The sequence below is a fragment of the Lepidochelys olivacea genome, assembly GCF_965140295.1.
Source record: "Lepidochelys olivacea isolate rLepOli2 genome assembly, chromosome: 2".
NCBI classification, from domain to species: domain Eukaryota; kingdom Metazoa; phylum Chordata; order Testudines; family Cheloniidae; genus Lepidochelys; species Lepidochelys olivacea.
Genome location: NC_140412.1, coordinates 40,750,407 through 40,768,545, shown reverse-complemented (window position 1 = coordinate 40,768,545; position 18,139 = coordinate 40,750,407). Strand labels below are relative to the sequence as shown.

At 45.5% G+C, this 18,139-nt stretch overlaps 1 long non-coding RNA gene across 1 annotated transcript in view; it reads left to right on the top strand.

Moving 5' to 3' along the window:
• The window catches only part of LOC311516582, a 42,587-nt gene extending 28,368 nt beyond the window's left edge, over positions 1 to 14,219 (top strand). The window contains exon 3 of the long non-coding RNA XR_014710451.1: positions 12,192 to 14,219. This is a non-coding gene — a long non-coding RNA (uncharacterized lncRNA). The remainder of the gene's footprint in view (positions 1 to 12,191) is intronic.
• The last annotated feature ends 3,920 nt before the right edge of the window (positions 14,220 to 18,139 follow it).

Genomic DNA, 18,139 nt, shown 5'->3' with positions numbered 1-18,139 from the left:
TGTGGGCTGGACTTGCTACAGGTAGCTTCTAACCCAACAGTGATGTGCATATTTCTTGTAGTGGAGGATCTTTTCAGTATTTTGGTGTTCTGAATGAGTTTATAACATTGAACAGGTGTTTAATTTAGAGTAGAACAGTTTTCTCAAAGGTTTCAGAGTAGCAGCCATGTTAGTCTCTATTCGCAAAAAGAAAAGGGGTACTAGTGGCACCTTAGACTAACCAATTTATTTGAGCATAAGATTCCCCAAACTTCTATATTAACTCCAAACACCATTCCTCCTGTGGAATACCTGTTCCACCAGACTATTTCCCCTCCATAAACAGGGCAAATCCTATATGGTATAGCAATATATCTTGATAAACATTTTGTAGTTAGAAAAAATCCAAACATGTCCTGAAAGAGGTTTCTGGAATACAATAAAAAAAGATGTATGGACATTTTCTTTACATGATGGTCCCTATATGGATTGCAGATGAGTGTGCACATGAGCACCATGCAATGGAGCTGCAACTCTTTGTAGTAGTATCTGTTGAGCTGCACATGCGTTTGAGGTTTTAAGAGGCTGTGCGGGTCAACACTGCTCCAGTTCCCCCTTACTGCCACATGGCCAGAGTCAGAACACCTGTTCCTTGGTGCTCTTAGCTTCCTAAGAAAACTCTTTGTTCCTGCTGTTGTACATAGTTTTATAGTTTTTTTTTTTTCTATTTGCCTAGAGTTAGTTTGGCTCTCTTGTTGGAATTCGTTACTGTGGGTGACCCCTCCCAGGTATTGTCCTGGCAGGCCAGCTTCAAGTACTGTGCTTCATGCCTACACTCCTTCTTTGAGTGATAAGCACCAATGTTGTCTCTCCTACTTTGGTGAAGTCAACATCATGTTGCTCCATCTGCCGCTCATTCCTGCCTCGCATTGGGAAGCCAGAGAACTCTGCCTCGGCAAGTATCTGATGGAGGAGGCTATGTACCCATGTGCGTGATCAGATCCACTGGAGTGGCACCCGTCACCACCAGTGAGCATGCCCCTAGCTCCCTCTTGCATGTTGGTGCCCATGGTATGGCTGCAACCCCAGGAGCACTGGGCATATAAGCACTGCCATAGGCATAAGGGCAGATCCTTGACAGGGACTCGCCCTAAGCACACTGTTGCCTTCCCAAGCTGCGTCAAGTTGGGCGACAAATCGTACACTGATTCAGATGCTCTGCCTCCCAAGCAGCCCTCACAGAGAGCATAAGTTGAGGCACCACCGCAAGCCCTTTGTGCCACCTCCAGCCACAACTGCTGGTCCTCTGCTGGTATAGAATTTTGTTTTACTAAGGGATATGCTGTATGATTGAAGATGACCATTTGTATATTTGTTGCTGCCACTGTTACACAACTGCAACAAATTTTACACAAAGTGTATCATGTAAGGTGTCAATAGAAAAGTTAGTCAAGTATGATTATCCTAGTTAAATCCATGTATCGTCACTTCATCTGAAGTTATGAGTATTGGTTAAATATTGGTATCTCAAATGAGACGGTCACGTAGCCTGTGCAATAACTGAGGCTCTTTGAGATGTGTGTCTCTATGGGCACTCCACTGTATGCGTGGCAGTACCTCCTGCACCTGGGATTGGAGATCTTCTTCGGCCACCACACATGCACAACTCCCCCCTTTCACATTTGTGAGTGGGAAATACACACAGTGCTGTGTGATCCAACTGCTCCCCAGTTCCTTCTCTGCTGCAGAGATTGTTTCAGCTCTGAAGCAGAGGGGAGGAGGGCAGGTAATTGAGCACTTAGAGTGACACACACCTCAAAGAACCTCAGGTTACTCGCCCTGTGCAGTAACTTCTCCAAGTGATGTCCCTATGTCCACTGTAGGTGACCAGAAAGCATTGCCCCGAATTGAAAGACTGGGGCTTCAGAGCGGTATTTACTGAAGATGATTGAACAGTATGATCTAGGAGAGCTGATGCCCATGTGGCCACTCTGCAAATGTCAGCAATGGGGACATGATTGAGAAAAGCAATGGAGGTGGAGAACAAGAGGGTGAAATGTGCTCTCATTCCAGTAAGAGGTTGTCAATTATGTAGTTGGTAGGACAGATGTATACACTGCGAGATCCACTTAGAAAGGTGTTGCTTAAAGATGGCTGTGCCCTTGGATCTTCTGGCCGTTAAAAGGAATAAATGTGGTGGCTTTCAGAAAGGTTTAGTTCTGTCCAGATAAAAAGCTAATGCTCATCTGACATCCAGGGTGTGCAGTGCTGCCTCCTGTCAGTACCATGAGTCTTTGGAAAGAAGCAAGGAAGGTGGATAGGTTGATTAAGATAGAAAGAGGATGGTACCTTAGGTAAAAATTTGGGATGTGAAGGTAGTGTATGGGGCAATATGCCATAAGGGCTCCAGTTTCACCGACCCATTGGCAGATGTGATGGTGAGAAGAAATGCCATTTTAATTGATAAATGAACGTAGGAGCATACTGTCATTGGTTTGAATGAAGGTCTAGTAAGAGAGCATTGGATGAGGCCAGGGTCCCAGGCTGGGGTTGGATCCCATATGTGAGGGTAAAGATTTTTGGATGCCCTTCAGGAAATGATTCATGAATGGGGGTATGGAGACGGAGTGGCCATCCTCTGTGGCAGTCGTGATGGCTGCCAAATGCACACAAATAGAGTTCCAATCATTTAAGGTATCAGTATACTTCAGGATAAGTGGTAGTGGAGCGCTCATTGTGCCCCAGTGATGGGAGGCACACCAGCATTGGAATCTAGTCCATTTGTGGAGCTAGATGTATCTAGTCATGCTGCATCTGCTATTCAAGAGTATCTGTTTAATTACTTCTGAACAGGTTATTAACAAATCTCAGAACAATGGAGGAACCACGCTTTCAGGTGTAGTAGCTGTGGATTGGGGTGGGAGATGCGACCTGCATCCTGTGAAAGGAATCACGAAGTTGGATGGAGAGATCAGTCAGCATACAATCATGCAAAGAAGGTAAGTATACCAGATCTCTTGTGGCCATGTTGGACCTATAAGGATGACATGGCTCAGTCCCTCTGGATCTTCTGGAGTACTTGAAAAAGAAGGGGGAAGGAAGGTATAGAGCAGTGGTGAATCCCATGTGATGAAGAATGAGTCTCCCAGAGATCTATGTCCCAGTCCAACTCTTGAGCAGACTTGAGAGCAGCAGGTGTCTTGCAGTGCAGCAAAAAGATCTCTGGCAGGGAATCGCGAGTAGTTGAAGATGAGCTGAAGAATAAACATATCCAGTTGCCACTTGTTATCATGGGAGAATCTCCTGCTCAGTGAATCAACAGTGGTGTTCTGATGTCCAGGGAGTTATGTGGCTGAGGTGGTGGTGTCACGTTGGATACACCAGTTCCATAATTTCAGTGCCTCCAAGCATAAAGACTGGGACCTTGATCTGCCTTGCCTGTTTTGTAAAATATGCAGGCAATATAGTCTGTCATGACTCTGAGCCCTGGTCCTCACTAGAAGTTGAGGTTGACTTTAGCAGCATTCAATCGATTTAACTCTGCACCCATCCACACAACAAATCCCTTTTTTCGACTTAAAGGGCTCTTAAGATCGATTTCCTTACTCCACCCCCGACAAGGGGATTAGTGCTGAAATCAGCCTTGCTGGGTCGAATTTGAGGTATTGGCCTCCAGGAGCTATCCCAGAGTGCTCCATTGTGACTGCTCTGGACAGCACTCTCAACTCAGATGCACTGGCCAGGTAGACAGGAAAAGGTCCACGAACTTTTGAATTTCAATTACCTGTTTGGCGAGTGTGGCAAGCTGCAGGTGACCATGCAGAACTCATCAGCAGAGGTGATCATGGAGTCCCAGAATCGCAAAAGAGCTCCAGCATGGACCGAACAGGAGCTACAGGATCTGATCACCTTATGGGGAGAGGAATCCATGCTATCAGAACTCCGTTCCAGTTTTCGAAATGCCAAAACATTTGTCAATCTCAAAGGACATGAAGGACAGAGGCCATAACAGGGACTCAAAGCAGTGCCACATGAAACTTAAGGAGCTGAGGCAAGCCTACCAGAAAACCAGAGAGGCAAACGGCCGCTCCAGGTCAGAGCCCCAAACATGCCACCTCTATGATGAGCTGCATGCCATTTTAGGGGGTTCAACCACCACTACCCCAGCCGTGTTGTTTGACTCCTTTAATGGAGATGGAGGCAACGCAGAATCAGGTTTGGGGACAAGGAAGATGATAGCTCGCAGCAAGCAAGCGGAGAAACCAGTTTTCCTGACAAACAGTTCCTGGCTCTCACCCTGGACCTGGAGCCAGTACCCCCCAAACCCACCCAAGGCTGCCTCCCAGACCCACCAGGCAGAGAGGGGACCTCTGAGTGTACCTTTTCTAAAATACTATACAGGGTTCAAAAGCAAGCATGTTTAATGATTTATTTGCCCTGGCACTTGCAGGATGAGGATGTAGGCATTTGCAGGATGTACTCCCAAAGCCTTGGCAAAAGGTTTCTGGGGAGGGCAGCCTTATTCCATCCACCATGATAGGACACTTTACCACTCCAGGCCAATAGCGCATACTCAGGAATCATTGCAGAACAAAGCATTGCAGTGTATGTTTGCTGGCATTCAAACAATATCTCTGTGTTATCCTCAGGAGAGTGATTGAAATATGGTGCTTTTCTTCAGGGGACGCTCAGAGGTGCCCGTTCCTGCTGGACTGTTTGTCTGTGGCTGAACAGAAATGTTCCCCACTGTTAGCCATGGGGAGGGGCTAGCCACATGGGGCGGGGGGAGGCAAAATGCGACTTGGAACAAAAACACATGTCCTATGTATGTAATGTTAAGAGCAAGGTTGACCGTGAAGGAGTGTACCCATTGTTCTACAAAATGTCTTTTTTTTTTTTTTTAAATACCACTGTCCCTTTTTTTCTCCACCAGCTGCATATGTTTCAAGGATCACAGGATCTTCTCCTTCCCAGAGGCTGGCAAAGATTAGAAGGCAAAAAAAAAAAACTCGCGATGAAATGTTTTGAGCTCATGCTGTCCTCCCACACTGACAGAGCACAGATGAATGTGTGGAGGCAAACAATGTCAGAGTGCAGGAAAGCACAAAATGACCAGGAGGAGAGGTGGTGGGCTAAAGCTGAAAGGTGGCGGTAGCATGATGAGAGGAGGCAGGATTCAATACTGAGGCTGCTGGAGGATCAAACTAATATACTCCAGCATATGGCTGAGCTGCAGGAAAGGCAGCAGGAGCGCAGACCGCTTCAGCCCCTTTGTAACCAACGACCCTCCTCCCCAAGTTCCATAGCCTCCTCACCCAGATGCCCAAGAACATGGTGGGGGGGCATTCAGCAATTCCACCCCAGAAGATTGCCCAAGCAACAGAAAGCTGGCATTCAATAACGTTTTTAAAGTTTGGAAGTGCTTGTCCTTCTGTCCTCCACCACCCCGCCTGGTGCTTCTCTCCTCCACTACCCCTCCCAGGCTACCTTGGCAGTTATCCCCCTATTTGTGTGATTGAATGAATAAAGAATGCATGAATGTGAAGCAACAATGACTTCATTGCTTCTGCAAGGGGTGATCGAAGGGGGGAAGGGAGGGTGGTTAGCTTACAGGGAAGTAGAGTGAACCAAGGGGGTGGGGGGTTTTATCAAGGAGAAACAAACAGAACTTTCACATTGTAGCCTGGCCATTCCTGAAACTGGTTTTCAAAGCTTCTCTGATGTGCACCATGCCCTCCTGTGCTCTAACCGCCCTGGTGTCTAGCTGCGCGTAACCAGCAGCCAGGCGATTTGCCTCAACCTCCCACCCCACCATAAACATCTTTCCCCCTTACACTCACAGATATTGTGGAGCGCATAGCAAGCAGTAATAACAGTGGGAATATTGGTTTTGCTGAGGTCTAACCAAGACAGTAAACTGCGCCAGCACGCTTTTAAACATCCAAATGCACATTCTACCACCATTCTGCACTTGCTCAGCCTGTAGTTGAACAGCTCCTGCCTACTGTCCAGGCTGCCTGTGTACAACTTCATGAGTCATGGCATTAAGGGGTAGGCTGGGTCCCCAAGGATAACTATAGGCATTTCAACATCCCCAACAGTTATTTTCTGGTCTGGGAATAAAGTCCCTTCCTGCAGCTTTTGAAACAGACCAGAGTTCCTGAAGATGCGAGTGTCATGTACCTTTCCTAGCCATCCCATGTTGGTGAAACATCCCTTGTGATCCACCAATGCTTACAGCACTGTTGAAAAGTACCCCTTGTAGTTTATATACTTGCTGGCTTGGTGCTCCCGTGCCATCTGTCACCCCACCACAGTTAGGGAATCCTATTGCAGCAAAGCTATCCAGTATGACCTGCACGTTTCCCAGGGTCACTACCCTTGATATCAGCAGACCTTTGATTGCATTGGCTACTTGCATCACAGCAGTGCCCACAGTAGATTTGCCCACTCCAAATTGATTCCCGATGGACCCATAGCTGTCTGGCATTGCAAGCTTCCACAGGGCTATTGCCACTCGCTTCTCAAGTGTGAAGGCTGCTCTCATCTTGGTATTCATGCGCTTCAGGGCAGGGGGAAGGAAGTCACAGAGTTCCATGAAAGTGCCCTTACGCATGCAAAAGTTTTGCAACCACTGGGAATCATCCCAGACCAGCAACACTGTGCAGTCCCACCAGTTTGTGCTTGTTTCCCAAGCCCAGAATCGGCGTTCTACCACATGAACCTGCCCCATTGGCACCATAATGCCCATGTTGGCAGGGCCCACGTTTTGAGAGAAGTCTGTGTCCATGTCCTCATCACTCTCGGCACCACGCTGACATCGCCTACTCACCCGGTATTGCTTTGCCAGGTTCTGGTGCTGCATATACTGCTGGATAATGCGTGTGGAGTTTAATGTGCTCCTAATTGCCAAAGTGAGCTGAGTGGGCTTCATGCTTGCTGTGGTATGTCGTCTGCACAGAAAAAAGGCGCGGAACGATTGTCTGCCATTGCCCTGATGGAGGGAGGGGCGACTGATGACATGGCTTACAGGAATTAAAATCAAGAAAGGGTGTGGCTTTCCATCAAGGAGAAACAAAAACACCTCTCACACAGAATGGCCCCCTCAAGGATTGAACTCAAACCCCTGGGTTTAGCAGGCCAATGCTCAACCCACTAAGCTATCCCTCCCTCTGGTATTTCAGGCAGGACTTCATGGTGGGAGAGGGGAGCAAATGAATACAAAACAAATCTGGTCTATTTCTTGTTTTGATCCACTCCATCTATCTTTTACATCTTTGGCTGGCAGCAGACAGTGCAGAAGGACTGCAAGCCATCCACATCTCCTGGCTGCTCGGCAGAAGATGGTGCAATAGGACTGCTAGCTATCCTCATCTCATGCCTGCCCAGCAGAAGATGGTACAATAGGACTGCTAGCCAGCCACATCTCCTGCCTGCTCACCATAAGATGGTACAATAGGACTGCTTGCAGAACTAAAGAGAATGACCTGGTTGAGTCACTCTAGTCCCTGCATCCATATCTGCCCAGGCACTCCTGACCAACCTTACCGAAGCGGCCAGGAGCACCTCGGACATGATGAGGATGGTTTTCAGGCCTATTGTACCATCTGCTGCCACAAGGCAATGGGTTGCTGCTGCTGTGTAGCAATGCAGTACCACATCTGACAGCACCCAGGAGATGTATGGTGAGAGTGAGCTGAGCGGGCTCCATGCTTGCCGTGATATGGCGTCTGCACAGGTAACTCAGGAAAAAAGGCGCAAAACGATTGTCTGCCCTTGCTTTCATGGAGGGATGGAGGGAGAGAACGGGGGCCTGACGATATGTACCCAGAACCACCTGCAACAACGTTTTAGCCCCATCAGGCACTGGGATTTCTACCCAGAATTCAAATGGGCAGCGGAGACTGCGGGAACTGTGGGATAGCCACCCACACTGCAACGCTCCAGAAGTTGACGGTTGCCTCGGTACTGTGGACACACTCCGCCGACTACATGCACTTAGAGCATTTGTGTGGGGACACGCACAATCAACTGTATAAAAACGCTTTCTACAAAACTGACTTCTATAAATTCGACCTAATTTTATGGTGTAGACATACCCTGATGGTGGAATGTGAAATCGCTGGGAGGAAATGTCAGCAGGCATTGTGGACCACTCGTAGCTCCAGGAGGTTGATTTGTAGGGTGGATTTGGTTAAGGACCATCTGCCCTGCACTGTATGAGTGTGAAGGTGCGCTCCCCAGCAGATTAAGGAGGCATCTGTTGTTAGAATCATGGTGGGTGCCAGTTGAAGGAAAGGAACTCCAACACAACTGTTCTTGGGCTGTGTCCACCAGAGTAGGAGTCCTTGAGCTTCATGGGCATGGATAAGAAGAGTTTTTGCAGGCTGTGCCTGTGAGCTACATCTACTGTACATAGCCAAGCCTGAAGACATTGCATGTGTAACTGCGCATACTTTATCAAGAACCTGACAGGTGGATCAAGGTTGATATTGGCATCTTTTTATCTTGCACCATATTAACTACTAAGAAATTTGAAGTAGGATGAGAGAAAAGAAATTCCATATCTTTTGCAGGAACATATTTTTTGTCTGCCCATTTGCAAGTCAGAGGGATGGACCATGGGGTCTGCCAGAGCACTTTAGTGCAATCGAGAAGGGCATCATTAATGGGGCATGCTATTGTGGAGGATGAGGATGTGTGCAGGATATTGAGTAGTTTATGTTGCTGGTCTTGCACCTCCTCCAAAGAAATCTGGAGGGTGTCTGCAATCCTGCAAAATTCTTGAAAATGCTTGAAGTCGTCATCAGCAGTAGGAGGTGGAGGCATCATAGCTTCATTAGGGGAAGACGAGAAATGCCCTGTAGATGGCCCAGTAATCCCAGTATGGACAATGTGGGATTGCATCCATGGTGGTTCATACCAGGGTTCTGGTGTGGACTGTGAATCATGAGGATGTATAGAGGAAGCCGTTTGCGTGTGATGGGGCATTCCTCCTCCTCCCTCATTGCTGAGGAAGGGGGGGTGCTGTCTTCAAAGGAGAAAGGGAAGTCCAGAGAGGAGGGTGGAAGTGGGGGAGGTAATGTCTAAGCAATGGTGACTTGGGCATGTCCAATATAAGTAGGTCTTTAGGGCATCTGAATCCTTGGGTAGGAGGAAGGAGCGTTGTCTGCACTGGTGCATGACATAGTGCTGAGGGAGAGATGCATTCTCCTGAGCAGCCAGCAGGTGGAGCTGAAGACTTGCTCAGTGCCAAGGACTTCCTTGGTGCCATAAAGGAAGCTGGTCCTAGAGGTATTGTTGGTGCTGTAGCTCCCAGAAGTTGGTCTGTCTTGGTCTCCAGAGCTGAAGACCGTGCCGAGGGCTGTAGGCCTGCCTGGTTAGGGTCTTTAGATAGTTGTTTGGTTCCAGTACCAGAGTTAGTCGGATGGGCCCAGACGCTATGTCCCCTGTCTGAGGATGTGGAGGCGACTGACCTCACGGGATGGTGTTCTGGCAGGCTGTGCCTCAGAGTGAGGAGGGAACCTGTTTCTTCTCATCAGAGTGACAAAGAGATGTTTTCCTCTTAGAGGGATGTGGGGAATGAGAATCAGCGGACAACTTCACAAGGCGTGAAAGCCACACAGACGACAGTCCAGGCCTGGGTCTGATGCTGGTCGCAGTGATTTTTCCATGAGAAGTTGTAACTGAATGTTCCAGTCTTTTCTGGCCATGGCAGTCAAGTCATGTCAGTGGGAACACTTGTGGGACGTGTTCCTCTTCCAGAGATCAAATACACTGCAGGTGTTCATCCATTACCAGGAATGTAACCCAACAAGAGACCCACCTCTTAAATCCAGGAGATCTGGGCATAAGGATGGGGACGGGGGGGGGGGGGGAAGCTTCCCCGTTGAGATGGGAGGGAAGCAGGGAAATGAAAACATAAGCTATGAAGTAACAATTAAGGTAAAGTCGGGGAGGGGGGGAATTTTGGAGTTAGAGGGAAGAAGAAGAAAGTATTAAACTACACTAAAACTAACCGGTAAGGCACTATATAAGGAGGCAAAGGGAGAAGCAGGCTCTACTGTGGATTCCGTCCCAGACCAAAGGTGGAAGAGAAGGAACCAGGGAGCGGTCAGACCGCACAGCATGAGATATACATCTCGCTTATGGTGCAAGAGGGGGGAGGTGTGCATGTGTAGTCCAATGGGCACTGTTGATGAAGATCTCTGATCTCAGACACGAAGGGCGTTGCTGCATGTACGATGGAGCACCCATAGCAACATCACTGGAAGAAGTGTTTAAAACCAGTCTCGCCAGCCCATTGTGAATAGGCTATTCAAGCTTGATGGGCCATTAAGAAGAATCAACTCTCCAGATAGCTCTTCCTGAGGATGCCTCAGACAGCAAGGAGCCAATGGCCATCCCTGTGATTCAGCAAAACATGTAAGGGCATGTGATGTGTTTATGTGACCTCAGACTCCATCTTTGTCAGTAACTTTCCATACACAGGGGCTGTGAGCATTGTCTGGGACAGTAACATTCCATGCACATGGCAGAGGATATAAAAGACACTGAGATCTCCATTTTTGCCTCATTCCTGTTCCAGTTCTTTGGACTGTGGATTTACAACTAAAAGGAGTATTTTGAACAATGGACTGAGGACCTTTGAATTCTTTTGGAATTCAATGACCTTCTTTTGGAAGTTATCAGAGAGACTTTTTGAAGCCAGCAGACTATTCCATCACTGTTATAAACTTGATCTAAGGACTTTGCAATCATTTGCATGTATATAGTCTTTTAACCATTTAGAACTCTATTCTTTTATTAATAAATTTGTAGTTAGTTTGCTAAGGATTGGCTGACAGCATGATATTTGGGTAAGATCTGAAATATATATTGACCTTGGGGGGGGAAGTGTCTGATCCTTTGGGATTGGTGGAAGCTCACATCTGGTGAATTGGGTTTTCAGTAACCTCTCACTATATTAGACCAGTTTGTCTAGATGGGAATCAAGGGCTGGAATGCCTAAGGGGAGGACTGTGTCTGGCTTCTTGTTAACCAGTGTGGTGCTTCAGAAGCTTTTTTTGCTACTGGTTTAGTGAATCTAATTATAGAATAAACCACCAGTTTTAGGGGATTGTCTGCCTGTTTCTTGCAGTCTGCCCTGAGCATGGCATTCTCAATATGGTTCATTCTAGGCACCTGGTCACAATAACATTTATCTATTGTTTCTATTTTGAAAGCTGTTTTTGCTGTTGTACATCTCATTATTCAATGTTTTGGAAAAAATTGCAGGTAAGCATTTTATTATGAATATGCAATAAATGCTTTCTCAATCCCATATGGCTGTCTTTATGTAGGGCTTGATCCTGCTCCAACTGCCCTAGGGAGTAGAACTGGGCCCTTAATGATGAGAAAATATACACACTGCTTCCTGTCCTTTGAGACCATATACTTCTGCCTGTTGAGATATTGCCTCAAAAATGGACCTTTAAGTGAATTTTCTGTCATAGGACATTCACAAGAATTACCAGAATCAACCGAGGTATACTGTTTGTTGTTTCCCAAAATGATTATATGTTTAGAAGCAAATACTGGCCCTTTTCAATGGGCACAGATACCTCCAGACACAGCAGAACTGGTGCTATTTCAATTATAGAAAGAGCAGGATTTATCTTCAATGATGAGCTGAATGTCTCCCAACATTGAGAATAACCAAAGTCCAGGAGGTGTAGTGGATACATGAAATTTTTATACCCCTTTTTAAGCTATACAAACTAAAGGAAAAATTTACATTATATTACTGCAGAGAAGCAATTTTGTAATTTATGCTGCTCAGTTTAAAGCATCACATTTTTTATACAATAACAAAAAAGCAGAGTCTGAGTCATTAGAAAAATACTTGCACAGCTGGTAAATTGTATTTTCTATGGATCTTATACATGTGATTCTAGGTGCTAAGTATACACATTATTAGGGTCAATCCAAATCCAGGCTGTTGAAAAATCCAGAGTGTTGGAGGATTTAGGATCTTCCTGTGGATTTTGTTGTAGCCTTCAATCTATGCTTTCATTAAAATAATACATGTTCTAACTTTCTGTATTCTAAAGGGAGCCTTCACAATGTAAGCCAATGTATTGACATTGATTATACAGCCAAGCGGGCTAAAACAATATCACAAAGATGTGTAAAATAATATTTTGTTCTGTATCTTTGTCTTCTCATAACAGATTCATCCACCAGTTCAGAAGTGAAGTGCTACTGTGAAATGGCCCGTCCCTCAATGACATGGAGGTAGCACTGTTGAGATTTTGGTAGCAAACATCCTTTTTTAAAAGGGCATGAACTGCATGGTGTCCCCCTACTAGAAGGCAAGAAGCTATCAGCACTATCTCATTCTTTCCTGATTTTTCTGGGCTACGCTGACTGAAAGGGAATGGGAAGGGACAATATTGGTCTGCTGAAGAGATTACATCTGTTCTCCGCTCCTTTTTGTCCTAGTGCCTAGAAATAGAGACCTAGTTTCTTGTTGCAGCTTGACATGAAGAGGGCAATTTGAGATGTTCCCTACTCTCTGAAGATCATTTCTAGGATGTATTGGTTTAAACTCCCGCTCTCCTAGAGATTGTGTTTGCCTGCTCTTCCAGCCTCGTTTACATATTGAACTACTTTTGACTGTATTTTTCAGAGATCATTACAAATTTTATTCTGGCCAGTGCAGAATTCTGAGATCTGCAGAATGCATGGAGGACTTTGGTCCCCTTGTCAGTTCACATAGGCTACTGCTGTGCAGTTCTTGCTCTGGGAGAGAATCCTATTTGAGTTTAGATGTCTTGTGACTCTTAAGTCAATTGCTTTTATCTTTGTATGACTGTCACCGGGTAGACTCACCCACTGCAGTTGGCACCTCCTCATAGCTGCTCCGGGGAATTCGCTCTCTTCCACATCCGACCCCTCCCCTTGAGTTCGCTCTAAGTGTTCTCTCTCTTACTCTGTGGCTGCTCTCATTCCAGGAACTATAGCTTCCTCTTTGTGACTTGGCCTTCCGGGATATAGAGTCTCACTGCACCTGCTGTTCAGGCAATGCCATTCTATAAGTGGCTGGTAGGGGAACCCAGGCCCGGCCACCATTTTGGGTTCCATCCCAGGAACCCTACAACATGCAGCCAAGTTCTGCTCAGTCCCCAGCCTTGCTGCTCCCTCTCTGGGCTGCTTCCTACTCTACCTCCCACAGGCTTTCTTATCCACGCTTCTCTTTTCTGGCTGCACCCTTCCCTCAGGGCCAGGCTCCTAGGGGTTCTACTCTTTCCTTGGCTTTCCTTCTCTCCTCTCTAATGAGCAGAGGATCTCTGTAAACTGCCTCACTTCAGCCATTTCTGTTGCCAGCTTCCTGGCTTTATATGAGCCCAGCTTCATTGTCCAATCCGGGGTTGCTTCTCCATCCTAAACCCCTCATATGTGAGCTATCTCACTAACTGGCCGTTTCTCAGCTTCATTAACCCTTTCAGGGTTGGTGTGGGGTAAACACCCAATAAGTGACCATAAAAGCATTCCAATGCCAGAGGCAAGGGGCTCGCTAGTATCAGATAGCGAGTTTCAGCTTGCCTGATCAGTTCAGTGTACCCCAACTCACTTATGTCATAATCTGTACCTAATAGTTGTCATGTAAGGTATCATTGGAAAACCCGTAACACTGATCATTAATATTTGTGTGTGGTGTATGTACGATAAATACTCAAAGGACTGTATAAATGTGAAAGAAATATAGGACTAAAATGTGCTTGAACCACATAAGTCCGGGGAATGGATAAACAGGCTTTTTCCAGATAAAGCAAAGATCAAAACCTCCATCCAGGTGCAATCATAGTCAGGTGGCCATTCATTGGCATTTTGGAGGTTGCAGGGACAGATAGTTTGCATTACAGAAAGCACCAGCAGCGAAGAAACCAGCATGGGACTTTCTCCATTAGACTCCATGGCACCTTTCCTCAAAGCAAGGGAACTGAACTTTGAGAAGGATACATTCCGAAAGTTCACTGAATTATAAAAGAGAGTGGCAAAGAATCCCAAGTTATCTTTCACCTGAGAAGACACAGAAACCGAGCACTTTGGACTTTCTGGGAGATCCTGACCAAGGTGGTCAGTCACCTGGCTGGAAAGAGATGTGGTAAGACTCTGACCTGGAACCAAGATTGTAGTTTTATTAAGTCTTAATCACTAGAAAGCATTTTTCACTTTTGTTTTAACCATTTCTGACTTTATGCCTTCTGTTTTAAATCTCAAACTCCCTTTTTGATTAAATAAACTTGTTTTAGTTTTATTCTAAATCAACCCAGTGCTGTGTTTGACTTGAAGTGATTAACAACTCCAGTTAAAGGAACAAGCTCCTGTGCTTTTGTCTCTTTAAAGGAGCAATGGGCCTTATTACTCCTCTGAATGTTCTAGGAGAGGGCTGGATGTTTCAGGGCAGATGGTTTTGGGGAAATTTGGGACTGGAGTTGTGTTGGTCACTTGGCTGGTGGTGACCAGAGTGTGACTGTGGTGCAACAAGCAGGCTACTGGAGACAGAGCTGCTGAACCAGGGCTACTCAACGCCCAGATCCTTAGTACATGCTTCTGTGCTGGCTGGGGGCATCCAGACAGGGTGCCACAGCAACAGAGCATTTTAAGGCACCCAGGATTACAGGACAAGTGATGACACAATCTCTCTGTGGTCTGGATTGAACCCCAAAATTTGACACTTGGGCTTTTATATTTCTCCTTTCTGCTTCAGACCACTTGCCTTTGGCACGTGTGAGGGTCCATCTGTGCTTCTTGGAGAGAACTCTGTATAGTAAGGTCAGGGCATTTTCAGTAGAGATTCTTTTCCATCTCTAGCTTCTATGATTTTGGAACGGGGAAGGGAATCTTCTCTTCTAGTTGACGAATATCATGGTGTAGTAGTACTTCCAGGACCCTGCTGGTATCCCTGGCTACATCATAGAAAGACAACTGCACAAGAAATCGAAGTAGTGTAAATTGGATCCTCTCATTATAGAGGAGTGCTACTCAAGTTGTTGCTGTTTATTATTTGTATTGCAATAGCCCCTAGGAGCTCCAGTCATGGACCAGGGCCCAGCCGTGGTAGGCACTGAACAAACACAGAACAATAAGTCATATATTATAAGCTCCTTGGAACAAGAGATGGATACAGCAGCCAGATGGAAAGCACAAGAAAACACTGAGACAATATTGGTCAGCATGATAGGCAGTGGTCTCAGCATGCTGGTTACCTAACTGTTAGGTGTGTGTGTGTTTTTTTTTTTTGTAGGCCTCACTGCAAATGAGTTTTTTAAGGAGGACTTTGAAAAACAATGATGTGGCTCTGCAGGTGTTTACAGGGAATTATTCTCATGCATGAAAAGAAAACACAAAGTTGCTTGTTTGAAAATTTAAAATGAAGGCTGGCATGACTGGGAGAGGAGAGGTGGGAACTGATCTCTCGGTAGCATGTAAAATGTGGTAGGTAGGGTGGAGTTAGACCATGAAGGGCCTTGAAAGTGAAGACAAGTAGTTTGTGTTTGTGATGAAGAGAGGGGAGTCAGTGGAGGGATACAAAGAGGGGTGATATGGTCAAATGAGCCAGGAAAGTTATCTTTGCAGCAGTATTTTGAATGGATTAAAATCAAAAGTGTAGGACTGGAGGGGACCTCAATAGGGTCATCTAGTCCAGTCATCTGCACTCACGGCAGGATTAAGTAATAACCAGATCATTCCTGATAAGTATTTTTCTCACCTGTTCTTAAAAACCTCCAATGATGGAGATTCCACAGCCTCCTTAGGCAATTTGTTCCAGTGCTTAACTACCCTGACAGGAAGTTTTTTCCTAATGTCCAATCTAAGCTTCCCTTGCTGCAATTTAAGCCCATTGCTTCTTATCCTATCAGAGGTTAAGGAGAACAATTTTTCACCCTCCTCCTTGTAACCTTTTATGTACTTGAACACTGTTATGTCTTCCTTTCAGTCTTCTCTTCTCCAAACTAAACAACTCCTTCTTTTTTAAATCTTTCCTCAGAGGTCATGCTTTCTAGACCTTTAATCATTTTTGTTGCTCTCCTCTGGACTTTCTCCAATTTGTCCACATCTTTCCTGAAATGTGGTGCCCAGAACTGGACACAATACTCCAGCTGAGGCCTTATCAACGCGGAGCAGAATGGAAAAATTACTACTTATGTCTTGCTAGAAACTAAAAATCATGGACTAAACAGTCACTGGATTTATGGCTTATTACAACAACCTGTAACCCACTAACCCCCTCTTTTTGTCTTATGACTGCAGAGTTGTTAATGGGCCACTCTGCCTTTGAATGGTCCCTTACAAAATGTGCTAACTATTTCTGTTAAACAATCTGTTTTGGGTTGTGATGCTGGAAGTTCCTTTCCCAGACCTGAAGAAGAGCTCTGTGTGGCTCGAAAACTTGTCTCTCTGAACATTAGATGTTGGTCCAGTAAAAGATATTACCTCACCTACCTTGTCTCTTTAATATCCTGGGACCGACACAGCTACAACTACACTTTTCTACTGTTGGTAGTCTGAGGTAAGAAAAGATTTCTCTTCCCACTCCACCCAAATTTTGGGCAACGGTCTGCCTTTCTGAATGGAGGAATAGTGGGATACAGAATGCATTTCAGATTGGCACCAAGCTCACAAAGCTGCTTCCTTGGATTACGGGCCTGTATCCTAGAACCTTTGGAGTGATGTATGAAAATGAGAAGACTTAATGTCATTGCTGAATGACATACTAGGCACCTTCTGAAATTTTTTGTGCATTGTGACTGGATTGTATCTGGAATGACATGACATGACATTCCACTCATTTTTCATATAAGAAGCTAGTGCCAAAATGAACACCCATTCTATTACCAGTCCAGGGGTTAAATAAAAGGATGGGCTACCTGGTCCAGATCTGACCTATTCAAACAAACAAACAAAAAAAAAACCCAGATATATAGCGGGCAATGTCTACTTGGTGAACTTGGCTGGGTTTTTTTTTTGTTTTTTGAAGTCTCAGTGTTTTCCAACTTCCATCACACAAATTAATGTGCAGCAATTAATATTAAATCCAAAATGTTAATACAAAGTCAAAGTTAAAACAAATGGCAATTATTGATGATGGCTGGACAGATGGCCAGCAGAGATTATCAGCAAAATTAATAACTTTTTTTAAACAAAATGTGCACTTAGCTAGCCTATTTAAACTTGTGTCCCTATCCCCTTTACCCTTGTTCTCCTTCATTTTCTCTGGTGGTCATACTCACTTGGCCTGTCTTATCTTAATTTAAGGCTAGATTGGACCTTTTGACTCAGTCCTGAACAGGGCTAATTGCAGTACAGTGCTAGGAATGGAGTAATGTACAACACCCCTCCTCAGGGTGTAGTGTGCTTCCTCCTTAACACTCCCCGTGTACACAGCCAGCACTTCCCACTCTCTGCACCTCCCTCCCTCTCTCTTGTTTGCTGGAGGGTGGGGAGCATTAGACTTTCAGTCCCTGCTCTTCTATTTCCCCTGCCCCCACCCCCACAGACCTGTGATCCTTGCAGGTCTTAAGAACCCATCCAGGAGTTGTGGGGGGCGGGACTTAATTCCCTGCACAGTCACATAAAACTAGAGTATAATCTAACAGTGTGTAAATTCTTCTGAGGAAAAACCACCTCTTCCTATGAATTTTTACTATGACTAGCACAATAGAATCCTGATGCTGCCCAGGGCTTCTGGGTGTTACAGTAATATGATGGTCCAGGGATATCTACATCAAACACATCACTGGCCACCGACAGTGCCAGGAGCCATGAGGCAGAACGACATTGTGCATCAACTATGAGAAAGGGACAGAGACTTTTTCCACTGGACCATATGAACTGGAACCATAAACTCACTGAACATTAAATCTCACCAAATGAGGGTAAATCCATCCTCCTCATTATACTCCATACCTGAACATAGCCATTATATGAACAATATACCCTCCCATCTCAATGTCTGTACTTTGACCCGTTAACATTTGACCCCCAATTGGAGATATTGCAGATTATGTATTCCTTACGCCATCCAATCCTAAACTGGATTTTGCACCTGTCAAGGTTCCTCCCCCACTCTGAACACTAGGGTACAGATGTGGGGACCTGCATGAAAACCTCC